Below are 16,718 nucleotides of genomic sequence, written 5' to 3'. Positions count from 1 at the left end.
ACTTGACTGCTGATCCCCTCCTCCCCTGCCTAGGATGAAAAGTCATCTTCTATAGATCATGAGTCATATGTGAAAACCATACAGCCTTTATAAAATACTTTAAAAACTGGACAAAAAAAAAAAAAAAAAAAAAAAATAGAAGGAAGGGAGGGAGGGACATAGCCCCATGAGCCCTATCTTAGACCCATGGAATCAACCTGAAGTGGGGGTCATGCATTGATCCTTTTTGAAATGCTCTTAAGGAAACTGGGCTTTAGAACTGGAGGAAAGTCTTATGTCTTTTCACTCTTGGTTCCTCTTCCTCCTTCTCAGCCCCATTTATGGTTTTGTGGGATTCACATCCCAAGAAAGTGACCCCAGGGCTTTTGAACCCTGCAAGGAAGGGTCACAGCACACTTGCAGAAATATGCTGTTTGGGGGTTCATTCATAGCTAGGTTAAGGTGACTTCTTAACTCTGTCAAAGGAGTATGGATCTGTTTCTAGAAAACCATTAAAGATGTTTGTCTACAGGCTGAAAATGACTGCTCCTCCAGCCTGCACGCCTCTCTCCCGTTCTGGTAAACGCTTCCGCCTCCTTTCTGTCCTCCTGTCCACAAAAGCTCAGAAAAGTCACACTTTAATTGATACTTCCAAAAAAAAGCTACATGTCATATAAAGATAACAAATTCATTTTAATATTATTAACCAGTGGTAAATAAGCCATTTTTTCCCTGCAAAATAAATGTGGAAACTCCTCCCTCCTAACTCATTTATTAACCTTTTCATATAAAGAAAAGGGCAGAAGCCTGAGCCTTGGATCATGAGGATTTTTATTTTAAGAGTCCCCATTTGGTATTATATTTGAAGGCTCATGGTTCTGAAAAGAAATTCAAGCTTGACATGTGTAAGATCTGATTTCCTCAATGTCTACTGTACTTTTATCTTTCTGACTCAGAGTGAACCACTAAGCCATGCCCCTCTCTTCAGTGGGAAGGCTTGATGAAGGAACTATCATCTATCCAGAAAGCTAAGTCAACCTGCCAACACAGAGTCAGGTTAATCATACTTCTGCCCCATTTAAATGTGAGCACATCAACTACCAGGGAGATTGAACTTTGTACTTGATTTCAGTTAGCAAAGCATAAATTAGACCTAATGCTCTGCCCTCCCTTCCTCAGAATGGATGATTCATAGTCACAGCATATGGGTCCAAATGAGAACAAGAGAATTCATCCTTCTAAGTAGTGCAACCGTCATGGGTACCATATTTATCTCTTTTGCAAGTATCTTTATACATCTGAAAGATAAAAATGCCTTGATGCTGCAGATTATGTTTACCAGCTCAAGGGTCACAACACAATCATAATAAGAAAAACACTCAGCAGGGGCTGGAGAGATGGCTCAGCTTTTAGAACACTGGTTGTTCTTGCAGAAGACCCTGGATCGAATCCCAGCACCCACACAGCAGCTAACAACTGTCCGTAACTCCAGTCTCAGGGGATCTGACAGCCTCTTCTGACCAATGCGGGCATTGCATGACACGGGTGCACTTACCTACATGCAGTCAATATATGCATGCACATGAAATAAAAATAATAAATAAAAAAAGAAAAACACTCAGCAGACTCATGTATCTTCAGATCCTGTGTGGGAACCATTATGTCAGTGTGGTGGAGGTGTGACTGTGTATGCAGGTCCCTTCAGCCTTAAGGAGCATCTCCAACCAACCTCTAAGTCCAGAGAGCATGGCTACTCAATCCTACAATACCAAGAGTCCCTGCCTGAACCTCACTTTTTAAGTCTCTGGTTCCTTGGTTCCTTCAGGTTCTTGACTTCCCTGACCCCTCCCATTTGCACATCCTATTCCCTCTCAAGGAAGAAATCTCCACAGCCTCACCACTGTCAGAAAAGTAGTAGCTGAGTTCTTTCCACCTGTCCCTGTGTCTTCTACAAGATCTACCAATCTGACTTATCTTCAGTTTTTATACTTTACGAGTGCATTTAATCCCTGCCTGGGTACTACCCAAGGTTTCCAGGATGAAAATGACTTGATGGACAGGAAGGCACCTGAAAAGAATAAAATATTTCATTGGCACAAAGGATGGTGATAGTGATGGTGATGATACTAATGACAATGATAATGATGGTGGTGATGCTGATGCTGAGCTGATAGTGATGAAGATGGTGATGGTAATGACGATGATATTCAGGAAAAATAAGGCATAGGTAGAGTAGAAGTAGGAACAGGAGGAGGGAGAGGAGAAGAAACAGGAGGAGGTTTACAGGACCCTTTCCAGAACAGTGTGCCTTTATAGTGTTCTAAGAGGGCATTGCTAGGTGATCCTGCTGTTTTACTCACACTGAATAATTATGAGGATGCTGAGAGAAAGTGAAACAAAGTTGATTTGCATAAAGCTCAGGCCAGGACAGATCTCCATATAAACAGAACTAAGTTGGCTGAAATTCACACATTCAAGTGTAAAGCCTTCCCCACTCTACACTTAGGGAAAGCCTTCTTATACCCCCCTTGCTCCACAGTAAAGGTTCTTTTGGGTTTTACAAGGCTCCAGGATCCATTAACATAGGACAAAATGCTTTTTTTTCTTTTATTTAAATTTCTATTTTTTGAGAATTGCATACACGAATATTGTATTTACAACAATCTCACCCCTGCTTCTCTCCCTCCTATAGCCCCTCTCAATTCCATGGCCTCTTCTATAATTAGTATTACATATCCATAACCCACTTAGTCCATTAGTGTTGCTCTTATGGATGTGTGTTTAGGACTAACCACTTGGTGTAAGCTCCTACACCTAAGGCTCAGGCAACATGGAGGGAAGAAAGGGTAGAAAGATTTTAAAAGCCAGAAAACCAGGACACCTGCTGCTAGAAAGGGTCTTCCATACATGACAGGGGAGCTGTACTTAAAAGTCTCAAAAATATGGTTGCCTCAACAAGACCTGCAGGATGTCCACACCAGTCAGTCTGCCAGTGTGGATTGGGGAGATTCACAAGGCTAAATGCTTCTTGAGATTAAAGTGGGAGTAAAACTTTCAAACTTCCAAGTGATGAATTTATGTCTGAAGTTCTGGCTCTTAAAATTTTACATGGGTGGCTGGAGAGATGGTTCAGCAGTTAAGAGCACTGGCTGTTCTTGCAAAAGACCCGGGTTTGAATCCCAGCACAATTCCCACATGGCAGTTAACAACTCTCCGTAACCCCAGTTCCAGCGGATCCAACAACCTCTTCTGGCATTGATTGCATGACAAAGGTGCACTTTCATGCATGTGGGGGCAATACATACACATAAAGTAAAAATAATAAAATAAAATATTTGGGGGGCTGGAGAGATGGCTCAGGAGTTAAGAGCACTGACTGCTCTTGTAGAGGACTCGGGTTCGATTTCCAGCACCCACATGGTGGCTACGAACCATCCTTAACTCCAGTTCTAGGAGAATCCGAAACCTCTTCTGACTTCCGCGGCATTGCATGACACAAGTGCACTCACATACATGCAGGCAATACACTTATACACATAAAATTTTTTAAAAATTAAATTAAATTAAAAAAATTTACATGGAAGACAGATCTGGTAGAGAGCAGAATTTGTATGTTTGAATGACATCTGGACATGTCATTCAAAGTTGTGGGATTTCTTTGTGTTCTTATAACAAATTAAGGTGGGAAAAGATGAGGTCACATGTCATCTGCTTTCCTATAGGAATGAGGGATTGTCATTTCGGGTAAGAGGTACATGAGATCAATTTTTAAAATCATGATCCACCTTCCATAATGAGATAATAACATATATCCTATGCCATCAAGACAGGAAGTGAAAAACATTCCTATATACAATGGAAGATGTATAGGAATTCCTGGATCCAAAGGATTCTAGAATGGATCACTTTTCATTCAGTCTGTTATTGCACACACACGCACACACATACACCCCGTAGAGTGACCACATGCAATGAAATAAATACGGAGAAGAACAAAGAGGTTGCCCTGACGAGATTCCCAGCCCAGGAGGAATGTTGACAGTGGAGCTCAGAGAACAAAGACTTTGCGTTGTCAGGAGAGGGATGGGCAGGGAGCACAAATCACAAATTGGGCAGTGGGGAGGTAAGATACGAGAGGACAAAAAAAGGAGAGCGACGAGCACCTCTAAGTGCCCATGGCAGGAAGTACCATGTCCCAGCACTTGCCTCACCCTAAATCATAAGACGATTTTGCTCCAGAGTTACACCAAAGTACAAAGTGGGAGATGCTAATACAAATATACATATATGTACAAATATATAAATATACATACATATTACATATATGTCCCAGTAATTAAGAAGGAAGGCTATTAGAGATTTGAGGTAAAAAGATCTGTGCATAAGGTCATTATTACCCAGGAAAATCATTTGGTAGAAGAGTAAATATTGTATTTTTTCTTTAAGTGTTCCCAGTCAAACCATTAATGGGAACATAAGTCCTTCTGGGATTAAGAGAAATAGCACTGAATGTGTGGCAGGGAACTCAACACTTCTCACTCCAGTCAGTGGTAAGCATCTCTGATGCTCATTTCAAGAGTAATATCTGTGTTCAAACTGAGACCCAGAGCAATAGAGGTCATATTAACTATGTGGCCCCACTAAGTGCTTCCTAGCAAGTTTCCTGAGGGGATCCTTCCCAGGCTTGCTTTCATTTCTCTTTACATTTTTCTTCCAGCACTACATATCACGTGGTCTGTCCTGAGAGGAAACTTTCCACAAGAGTACCAGACTCTGCCCCACACGCCTTGGGAATCAGGTCCTATGGCAGTTTCCATAGCAGGCTACCCTGATAAAAAGAACAACAGAAAATCAGATAGGACCACCAGGATGTGCTGAAGACTAGGAAAAGTAGATCCAGGAGCTGGCCAGGAGACAGAGTCGGAGAGGTCGGTGTGAAGAGCCTTCAGAGCTCATGTCTTAGGACCCCGTTTTTCAGAGTCAAAAGCAGAATGTATCCCATGGTACCTAACAGAGGAACCGGGTTTCCAACCCGAAGCCACTGAAGAAGCCACTGACTTCTTCACCAATACGTTCCAGTAACCTCCTGTCACAGGTGGAGGAGATAAAAGAGTGCAACAGGCCAGTCTCTGCGATGGGAGGTCTTGACAGATGCTGGAAGGGTGGCTTGCTCAAAGGCAAAGCTGGGCTCATCTGCCTAGCTTGTTTCATTAAGGTGATACTAACCATGCTGGGAGACATTGTGTGCGTGTGTGTGTGTGTGTGTGTGTGTGTGTGAGAGGGGTGTGTGTGTGTGAGAGAGAGAGAGAGAGAGAGAGAGAGAGAGAGAGCAATGCACACACCCTCCCACTGTCGTTTGCCAGGTCTACATCCACTTAGTCTTGGAGGAGTCACTTTGAATGAGATGATATCCCAAGGAAATCATTATTGATCATCTCTACCCAAGAGCAGTCAGTTGAACAAGAGAAGGAAGCTTTAGGTGGTAACAGTTGTTAAACTGCACCACTGATGTGTGAAACCTCTGATTATTCCACCCGTCTCCTTTCACTTTACAAACATCTGTGTGTTATCGCAGTGATAGGTTTAGAGAAAGGTTAAAACTGAGAAGCGCTATTAACCGTTCACTCCAGTTTTAGTAGGAGAAAGCTCCCATTAGGAGAAGTTCAGGAACTAACCCAACACAAGAAGGGGAGAGGGTCTTCCTGGGGGCATAGGGTTCCACATTTAACTACCAGAACTATGGTATGTAACAGAAACCACCGGATTCTTTCTTTACATCTCAACTTGAGGGAAGAGTTAATATCAACGTGTGAGATTTTCTTCCTTTTTTTCCCCCATGCTTCTGGATCTGCAAGAAACATGAATTAGCCTACAGAAGCAGAAATAAGGCAGACTGGAATTGCAGGATTAGACTGGGGCCAGGCTGGGAAAGTGACAAGTTGTGGCTCTTAGGAGACTTCACCAGCTCCCTCCTCTGCTGTGGATGCATACAGGTATGTCTTCACAGGCTGGCGCAGAGCCACCTTACACATTTCTGTGCTTGGGGCAAGCACATGGCCCTCTTCCCCTGAAAATTTCAAGAAGACCCCACACCCTCAGAAGACACACCTCAGCTCCATCTTCATTTAACATTCCCTCACACCAGCCCTCAGTAACAAAGGTTGCCAACCCTCCAAGAGCTACAAGGGCCTGGTTTTGTTACCAGTTTGCTTCTAAAGTCATGAGAACAACCTTCGACCAATAAAAACTACAATAAATGGTAAAAGAAAAAAATAAGTGGTTTTTTTTTCTGATAACTCATGGGAAAAGTGATATTTAGCAATAACTTTGATTCCTTCTCTTCTGTCCTAGGAGAAAAGAGCAGGGAGCCTTCCAGATGAGGACTGCAGAGTCCGCTGTGATTTTGCCCATCAACGACAACACTTTCTGATGGAGCAGAAGATAGCCTCTTTCTGTAATTTAAGGAAGAAAATATTTCTTAGTTTTTATCCCCATGGAAGTGTGTATAAAAGATGTCAGGGAAGAAAACTCGCTTCTGGGGATGGGTGTGGAAAGCGCTTTGGTACAAAAAGGGGAGGGGGTGGCTTTCATTTCCCAGGGCATCCAGTTGAAAAGAAAAGAAAAAGCAAGAAATAAAATGGGAGCTGTTTATGCCATAGGCTGTAGGCTGAGGACTGAGTCTAAATCATAGATTCACAGACCAGTCCCCAAGCCAGGATGGATCCCAGCATCCATTTATTTTGCTCTGGTGCTATGGGAGAGAATGTAGAGTGTTGTCTCTATAACTTTCTGCTTTCTGACCTTGGCCAGGCCCTCAGCTTTGCTATTCATTCCATTTATTGGTCCCGGAACAGCTCTTTCTTCCAGGCCCTTGTATTTGTTTCAAAGACTCCCGCCTTTTTCAGGCTTTCTTTTCTTACCCACAAGCCCCTCCCTCTTGTCTCCTTGGCCAAGAGAGAGAAGGTCCAGAATATCCCTCTCTGCCTCTCATCAGATGTGTGCCCCCTTCATCAAATGAATGAAGACAGTAAATCTGAGCCCCTTGAGTTCTGCTCTGTGACGGGCCCCCAGATGCAAAGGTGTCTAATATGCAGAAACTCTGGTGTTTACTAAGATGGATAAGGTCACACCTGCAAATGTGGAAAACATTTGTGTGTGTATACGTGTTCAGTAATGTGTGCATCTGTATGTATTCATGTGTGGGGACACATGTGCAGGCTAGAGGTCTATGTCCAATATCTTCCTCAGTCACATTCCACCTTATTTGAGACAGGTTCTCTCACTGAACTTAGAGCTTGATGATTTAGCTAGACTGCCTGGCCAGCAAGCCCAAGGGATCCTCCGGTCTGTTTCCCTCACGGGGATTATTGGTGCATGCTACCATGCACAGCTTTGTATGTGGGTGCTGGGGATCAAACTCGGGTCCTCATGCATTCCTGGCAAATACTTTACTCACTGGGCCATTTCCCCAGCTCCAGGAGGTCATTTTTGACTATCATCTACACAAACCCATTTAGTATTCGACACTGGTGACCACACCTTTGCTTTATGAAGCACTCCTGATTTCTCTTTCAACACTCTCCTCTCCCAAAAACCTTTCCCATCTTTGTTTTCTTCCTGTCTCTCTTGCACAGGATCCTCCTCCCCTCACTCCCCACCCCATTTGAACTTAATTATAGAGACTGCTACCCTTGGTTCATTCCTCAGTGTGAACGGGCTGGATGGTCTCATTCATTCCCATGATTCAAACAAGAATTTACAAATCAGCACCCAAAGTTACCTCACTAATAGCCGTCATTTCCATGACAGATGTCTATCTAGCAGCCACCTGCTTCTTTTATCAGTAGAAATCTAGTTTTGGTTTTGGGGTTTTTGTTGTTGTTGTTGCTAAGGGGTGGCAATGATGGCCACAGGGAAAGAGGACCTCTTCCTCAACTCAAGAGAAAGACTCAAAGTTGACATAAGCTATTCTTCTCATTTAATTCCCCCATTGCCAAGAGACATGTGGTCCTCTAATGGCCAAAATACAAACAGGGGGCCTGCAGAGATGGCTCAGTGGGTTCAGTTCCCAGCACCCACATGACAGCTGACAACCATCTGTAACTCCAGTTCCAGGGGATCAGACACTCTCGGGGCATTGCATGACATAGGTGCACTTACACTTACATACATGCAGGCAAGACACTCATCTACATAAAATTAAATAAATAAAATTTAAAAACATAAACAGTGACCAGCTCTAGGGTCTGAGAATATAATACTCAAAAATAAATTTTAAAACAATGCTTGCTAGCAAGAGGGAGCCCTAGACATTCTCCACTTTTCCATGATGTGAGGAGCTATGGTAGTCATCTTATGATTCTGAAGGAAAACAGGGTGACCATGAGGTTGTCAGCATCAGGCTGTAAATAACTTGGGTCTTTGTAGGCATTCTTTTTTTCAAAACAATCCTTTATTGATTCTTTGAGAATTTCATACAATGTAGTTTGATCATTTTCAACTCCCTCCTCCATCTGCACTCACATCTTGCTGTTCCCTAATTCATGTTCGCTATTATTGTTTTTTAAAGACCTATTTAAGTCTAATTTGTGCTTCTCAAATGCTCTTAGGTGTGGATCCATGCCCCAGAATCTGGTCAATTTGCCCAGCGTCACACCCTTAAAGAAAACTGACTCTCTATTGCCAGTAGTTCCTCATCTAAGACCAAGGATTCTTGCCCACCTCCTTCTGCTGAAATTTTGTATGGTTTGGGCTTGTGTAGATCTTGTGCATGCTGTCACAATCTACTGATTCCTACAACTCTTCAGCTATCAACATCCGAGCTCATTATCCCATACTCCTTTTTTGAGACAGGATCTCACTTGGTAGCTTAGGTTGGCCTAGAACTCCCTATGTCAGTCAGGTCGGACTTGAACTTGTTGTGGTCCCCCAACCTGTCTCTTGAGTGTTGGGATTACAGACATGTACCATCATGCTTTGCTCCAAGTTCTTTGGCAAATGAGAAAGTAAACATCTTCATTGCTTGAGACACTTGTACATGTGAATACTTTTCTGCATAAGAAATCATCTTAAATTACAAGCACCTTGGGGATAATAAAGAGAATATAGAGATAATGGACCTTGGTGTCTTCAGAAATCATCATGATCTCAAAGTTTTAATAATCATACTGGGATCACACACACACATTGGCCTCAGACATACATGGCCAATGTTCTGGTTTCTACATTTCAATTCATTTTCTTGTACCCTTCACATTCTATCCTTCTATTATCAGAAAAACATACGTCTTATAGCATACCTTGGCAGTACCTTTACACCACATGTCTTTTCTGCACCACAGAGATGAGAGTTACATAATCCTGAGTAATTTTTCAAATTTCAAAGATTTGACATCTCACTTCAAATGTAGATGCAATCTTCTCACTGAGTAAGAGACCAGCATGTTTGACATCCCACGTTACATAAATCCTATTAAATATCAGACTATGAACAGTCCCTATTAAGGTAAACCAACACCAAAGGCTTGTTTGAGTTAAATATCCAGAACAGCAATAGTGTGTATTTCCTGACTGATTGTATGTTCGGGACACAGCCCATCAGCAGTTTTGTTGACCATCACCCCTTCATGCATGCAGCACCTGCTCTCTGTAGCTCCCCTCTGTGCATCTAGTGACTCTCCAATCTCTTCTGCTGGTTACTACTCATTTCCAGGGCTGAGCCATTTATTGGCATCTGCTCTGGGTAACCTCATACATACTCATGATTTTAAACATCATCTTGTTGGTGGTGACTCCCAGAGTCACAATTTTAGCCCACAGCTCTTCCATACACTCTAGGTTTTGGTGCAAAATCTCTGACTTGTCCATTTGGAGGGATATTAGTTATCTCAAACTGAATACAATGAAATCAAATGTCAGATGCTCTAGCCCATCCAAACTTATTCCTTCCAGGGTTTCTCCATCTCAGTGAACAGCCACTCTTTCTTTCCTAGCCAAAACACCATATCCATTCTTGATCCTCTACTTGTTTAATCATCTACCTGTAATTTAAAATCACATAGGTCTAGAATCCAGCCACTCCTCCTCACTCTGCATTAGGGCTGTCAGATGAGGCAGGTGATTGCACTGACATTTCTCTGACACCACTGCCTGAGGTCTCCTTATAGTGGTCTCTTTCAACTAGTGTAGCCTCTGTCTTATTTATAACAGTCTACATCTGGGACCATGTTAACTGAGAAGAAAAACTGATTGTAATATCTCTTTAAATGAGTCACATGGATACACAGAAACCAATCTTCAGCCACAGGGCTGAAGATCAGGAGGGTTTACATAGTCTGGCCAAGTCACTCTCACTTCTGGACAGGGTGAGACAGACTCTGCTCTTATGACTTGGGAAACATAACCATTGAGTAGGGGAGAATGATTCCAAAAGGAATGCAGAGAAAATCAACGAAATGTGTTTTTGTGGTTCCCTAGTGCCTATGTGATAGATTCTGAATTCCTCAGCTTAGCATAAGAGGGTTTTTTGTTTTTGTTTTTGTTTTTACTTGCTGTCCTTGAACGCTCTGTCTAGTTTGCGCTCTGGCAGCTACTCCCCACACAATGCTCCTGCCACGCTGATTTATCACCATTTCCCACAAGGTCTTTACTTTACTTCATACTCACAGTATCTTCCCTATACAACACTTCCCTTTCACAGAAAATAATGCTTGTGCTTGATATCACAAGACCTGACTGAATTGCCCCTCCCACCACTCCCCAGCTGACTCAGTCCTATTCTCTATACCTCACTGCTTCACAAGGCTCCTTGAGAGCCTGTAATTCCACTTCTCTGAGCCACTTTCCTATGAGGTGGGACGTCCTCAGGGGCGGGATGAATGTCTCATTCATCTCTGCTCTTCTTGATGCCAAGCCCTGAGGCTGAGACAGCAGGCATTGAACAAAGGGAGAAATTAAGGGTATAGGAATGGAGTGAATGCATTATTTAAAGAAGAGAATACCAGGCAAAGACACTAAATCTCCATTTGACCCATTTCTCTCTTCGTACTCCCATTTGCTCCATTGTTGCGTCTTAACTCCCGACTCACTGATCTCTTGTGGGGAGTTGCTGTGATGAATAGAGGACGCTGGACTGCTGCCAGCCCCAAAGGATGAGGAACTTCAGGGTTTTTACTGCTTTTCCAGGCTGGTTGGTAGCTGGCTTTCCATGTGTAAACATCACTAACACCCTCAGGAGAGGAGGTAAATGGTCCAGGAAAGAGAGCTTTCTCTTCTTCCTGAAACTTTTGAGGACTCCACAACCTCAGTCAGCACTCTTTTTAACAATTTTTCATCATGGACAAAAGTGATGGGCCCAGAGGATGAACCAACACTGAAGGACATCAGACTCTATAGGCCATATTACACTGGGGAGGCAGTGGGTGCAGAGAGGGGAGGATCTAGATGCCATCAAACTGTATTGTATAAAAATCACAAAAATTCAATAAAAATTTAAAATATTATACCTCTAGGTTGGGTGTAGCTCAGTGGTAAGAGTGCTTACTTAACATACACCAGCCTTGGGTTTGATCCCCAGTACAGGGAGGAAAAAAAGAACTTGGCTTTTATATCTGATTAACTATCCCCAGCCTGTAAAACTTTTCCTTTATCAGACAGTAGTAGTGTTTATTAGGCACTTAACAATATCAGGCGCTGCATCCAGTTCTCAGAGTACTCTTCGACCAGACAGCCCCACAACATGGTGCCTCACTCCATCAGGCATCTGTCAAGTGCTCTGTCCTCAGAAGGAGTCCTAGCCACTGATACAATATCGCAACTCACCTACTCTGTTGCTCTGTCATGTCCTTCAGCATTTTGTTCATGGAGTCCCTCAATGCTGTCACAGTAGACCAAGTATCATTTTTAATGTGTTCTGTTGCTTATTCTCACTCTCTCCCACAAGAGCATAAGTTCAAAAAGGACAGGGACCGTCTCTCTTTTCTTAACCATTTTGCTCCAAGCTTCTAGAATAGTTCTTGATATACAGTGAGCACCCGATAAATATTTACCAAGTGAATGAAGAAATGAGAGACCCCCTACAAGATTACTCAATAACCATATTAGGTCAGCACTAATACCATTCCACTCTACAGAAGAGGAAACTTGAGACCCCAGAGGAGTAACAGGTCACTTTAGTTTCCCATAACAAAAATGGCAGGATTGAGACTCCAACCCAGGGGCTATCTAACCATTTCCACCCTTTGAGGCCTCTCTGAGCTTCACTTGGAAAGCAGAGACAGGGTCTTACATTCTTCTGAAGTATATAGTGGGACATTTTCTCTGTCTGGTTAGGCAGCTACAGTCTATCACCATGGAGACCCCAGGAGGAAAGATATTTGCTAAGCTATTGCTGGACTGTCGTGGATGAGCTACAGGCCTGAATTCTTAACTCTGCAGTGTGCAGGTTATGAATTATTTTCCTTTTTTGTGATGCCACTTGACATTGATTCAGATTATGAATCCCATCCTGAAGATAAAGAAAAAAAAGAAAACACAAGACAGACAGTTAAGTCATACCTGCCCCAATGGAAGTTTCCCAGCTCAATCCAGTTTCCTTTGACTCACTTACAGCTCAGCTAGTGAACAGTGTAGCTCTATGTAAGGACAGAAGAGCAGGGTCTCACAGGCAGGGTTTCTGACATCCAGTCACAGAGGGATGCTGGCTACTTTTGCTATAAGAACTTTCTTTTTAATTTTTGTTTTCTTCAATTTATTTGTTTTTATTTTATTATGTATAACTGCTTTGTGTGCATGTATGCAAATGCACCATGCATGTGTAATGCCTGTGGAGGTCAGAAGAGGGTATGAGATCCCCTGGAGCCTGAGTTAAATATGGTTGTTAGCTGCCATGTGGGTACCATGAACTGAACTGGGTCCTCTATAAGATCAGCAAGTACTCTTAACAGATAAGTCATCTCTCCATCTCCTTATAAGGACTTTTTTGAAAAGACTATTATTCAAAGACTATTATTCACCCCATTCTTAGAGTTCTTCCTAGTTTAAAACCATCAGCATCATTATTCTACAGTCAAACAGCAAAACATGTCTCCGTGGACTGCCAGTGTGGCTAAAAGTGATCTTAGACAGAGGCACTCAGATATTATTAATCTAGCCCACTGCTGGAGCAGTAACCAGATTCTTGGGCTTACAATGTGCTTCATGGTCAGACAGAATGAATAATCCAATAAGATTATGTTAGAACACAGAGAAATGGCTCACATAACCTGTACCTTAGGAAAATTACTGGACTCTGCAAGACTGTGAAGCAAATTAAATCCTATAATATCAAAAATTGAAGTAAAATAACAAAAGAGGTGTAGGAGAGGTTTGGATTTGTAGGGCAATCTAAGCATTTTCATGGTGACTGTGCTTAGCTTTCACCAGCTTCGGCTTGCAGAACTTTTCCATGTGCCCCTCGGTACCATTCTGTTGTTGCTTAACGGAACCCGAACGATGACAGACAGAATGTGAGTCACCACTTCTCCAACACCCAGAGTCCTGGGTCTCATGCCAGCCTGCCTTATGATGGGCGTCTGCCCTCAGGTGCAAGGCATAGCAACACAGGTCAGGAGGTGAAACTCCTATTGGAGTAGTCTAGCCCTAGGATTCAGTATTTCGGTGACACGGTAGTAATACAAAAGGGACCAATCATAGCTGTATGCTCCCTAGTATCTTCTTTATCAGAGCATACCCTCACTTGCAGAGCATCTCAATCACTATTTCCCGAATCCCCGTAAGACCTTAGTTCTCAAACTCTAGAGTCTGAAAACCTATCGAAACACAAATGTACGGTCTTTAAAGATTCTCTTTCATGGGGCTGGAGACATGGCTCAGCAGTCATTTGCTGCTCTTCCAGAGGACCCGTGTTTGAATCCCAGCACCCACATGGTGGATGACAACCATCTGTGACTCCAGTTGCAGGGGATCTGACACCTTCTTCTGGCCTCTGCAGGCACTGAATGACATGGGTGCACTTACCTACATGCAGGTAAAACACACACTTACCTACATGCAGGTAAAACACACATAAAGAAAAATAATTAAAAATTTGTTTGTATTTTATTTATTTTTATTTTGTGTGTATACACATACTGCCTGCATGTAGGTAAGTGCACCTGTGTCATACAATGCCTGCGAAGGACAGAAGAGGTGATTGGATCCCCTGGAACTGGAGTTATGGACAGTTGTTAGCTGCCGTGTGGGTGCTGGGATTCAAACCCAGGTCTTCTGCAAGAACAGTCAGTGTTCTTAACTGCTGAGCCATCTCTCCAGCCCAGTTAAAAATATTTTTAAAAAAGATTCTCTTTCAGTATTTTTGAGGTAGAACCTTAAATTTTCGAACTTCCTTCCCTCCCTGCCTCAGTCTCCCTCCTCACAGTTGGAATCATAGCTGTGTATCAAATCTAGCTTATTCTGCATTTCTTCAAAGCTTCCAAATATGTTGATGCTACTGATCTACAAGTCATATTTTCAGTATAGGCAGGAGTAAGATCCTTACACCCATTTCACAGAGGTAGTCACCGGTTGCCTGACTTGTAAAAGATACCAGGATCCTCTGTCTGAAAACAAGAGCAGATTTCTCTGGGTATACGGATGTGGCCAGAAAGATACCCAAGCAAATTTTTTAGTAAAGTTTTACCAGCACCTTGAATACATTCCGTTCTATCTTTCTACTTTTCCTGCTAGCTTTGGGTTAGCTGAGTGGAGAGAAGAAGAGGTGAGCTACTGTGTTGTAATGAATATTTTTTACAAGCTCATTAAGGAAAGATGTATCAGGCCTAATGAGAAAACAATTTTCTTCTCAACTCCCACTGCTAAGGTTAAGAGCCCCCAAGGTCAAAGCTAAGCCATCCTCAAGCTGCCTTCTAACATCTTCCCCTTGATGTTGATTAAGGATAATTTATTGCAGATTCAAATGGGAGACTGGGAATGAGGTGAGAAATGGTGGTAAAAGAAAGGCTTATATTCCAAGTGATGATGCTGGGTGATAAACATTTTTAGAAATATATCCATCTCCTTATGGGATCCATGTGTTACCCCCATGGTGGGCAAGTGATTTTACAAGCTATATTGTGATGTCTGATAAAACCACTGGAAAAAAATTTTATCCACAAAATTGGAAAGTAGTGAACTATAAAATTGCTAATTATTTTCTAGTAAATTTACTTTTAAATAACTTTAGACATCAATTACAGGCACCATTAGGCACCATTAAGCACTGGGTGTGTTTACCAAACAAGGGCAGCACATTGCTGATTCCTGTCTCATCTGTGTGACCTCATCATGCGCATTCACCCTCCCACCCTCCTCCCCACCTGCTCCTCACAGACAGGACATTAGCACCAAGAGCTAGAATTAAACTGCATAAATAATGGCAGATTGTTTCCATTTCAAGTGTCACTGCCCAGTCAAGCCCCAGGTGTCTTTGATGAAAGCGATTTAGGGAAGGCTTTCAATTCTAATTGTCAGTTCAGAGTGCACTTTCCAACTCAAAGTTTCTCTATGCTGCACATTAGAATCACATGAGAAGTTAAAAAAATCTATGTCAAGACCCCATCACTCATACCTCTGAGATCACAACCATTATATTGGGATCTTTACATTTTTAAAGGAATGCATCCCAAGTGATATACAGTGTGTGGCCAAAGGCTCTAACCATAGCCCTGGCTGCTCAACTGCACCCACCAGCTGTTGCCTTCCTCCTCCTCCTCCTTTACCACTTGTAGGGTAGAGTTTGGGGTTGAGCAACAAGGCAGAATCAGGATGCTTTGGGCTAACTATAACTATGAGACCTTCTTAGGTAGAGATAACTGTCTGTCCATCACACACAAGCTGTGGGCACCGTTAAGACCACCTTTTTAAAGCTCTTCTTTCATTGTGGCTCACGTTAGCCTATGTCTATACTCAGCCTTCGTTGAAAATGTGAACAAACCTTGGGGTCCCCATGCACCAAACAGAGATGGGCAGGGCTGAAGTTTGATCAGCCTTAGCCCTGGGCAGAAGCTCAGTGATGCCTCTGGGTGTGTAGCTGATTAGCAGAGCATTATCTGATCTCAGTATGCCTCAGTTCAGTTTCTCACCTCAGCTATCTTACGGAGATTGTTGGGAGCATTAAAGGAGACAATAGAAGACACACCTTCTAGAGCGCTAGACCGTTTCTCAGCCAAAGGTAGCTCTCACATCACACATGGAGCACAGCCCCTGATTCACAGTAGGCACGCCTGTCCCCATTTTCTTTCATTCCATTTAAGTGGAAACTTTTGTGCATACTTCTAGTGTTTTAGAAAATACCGGGAGTTCTGTCCATCTGTTTTGTTCTTTCCAAAGTGAGGTAGGGGAGCCAATGTGCTTGGTGGGCACATGTCAGCTACTGAGTGGTGTTTGCTAGCAGGGGTGATGATTGATTGCCTGAGTGCCATAGTTTCTCATTTTCTGGGACTAGCCTGTGCTTAGAGCTGGAGGAGAAGATGGTAACTGGCCTTCAGCTTGCTTCATTTAACTGTTGATTAACTCCAGGTCTGCCCAACAGAGCACCACTGCACCCAAAACATGAGGAGGAAAATTGGAACTCCACTCTTGGGTCCAATGTACACTCTGGAGAGGGCCTTCCTCTGCTGGGATGGGGTGGAGGGGCTGAGCATTAAAGCTGATGTTTGGGTTTCCATTTCGCATCTGTTTCTTTATTCCTTTTACCAAAACCT

The sequence above is a fragment of the Nannospalax galili genome, unplaced genomic scaffold (assembly GCF_000622305.1).
Source record: "Nannospalax galili isolate Female #2095 unplaced genomic scaffold, S.galili_v1.0 scaffold411, whole genome shotgun sequence".
Classification (NCBI taxonomy): Eukaryota; Metazoa; Chordata; class Mammalia; order Rodentia; family Spalacidae; genus Nannospalax; species Nannospalax galili.
This window is presented reverse-complemented; position numbering follows the sequence as displayed.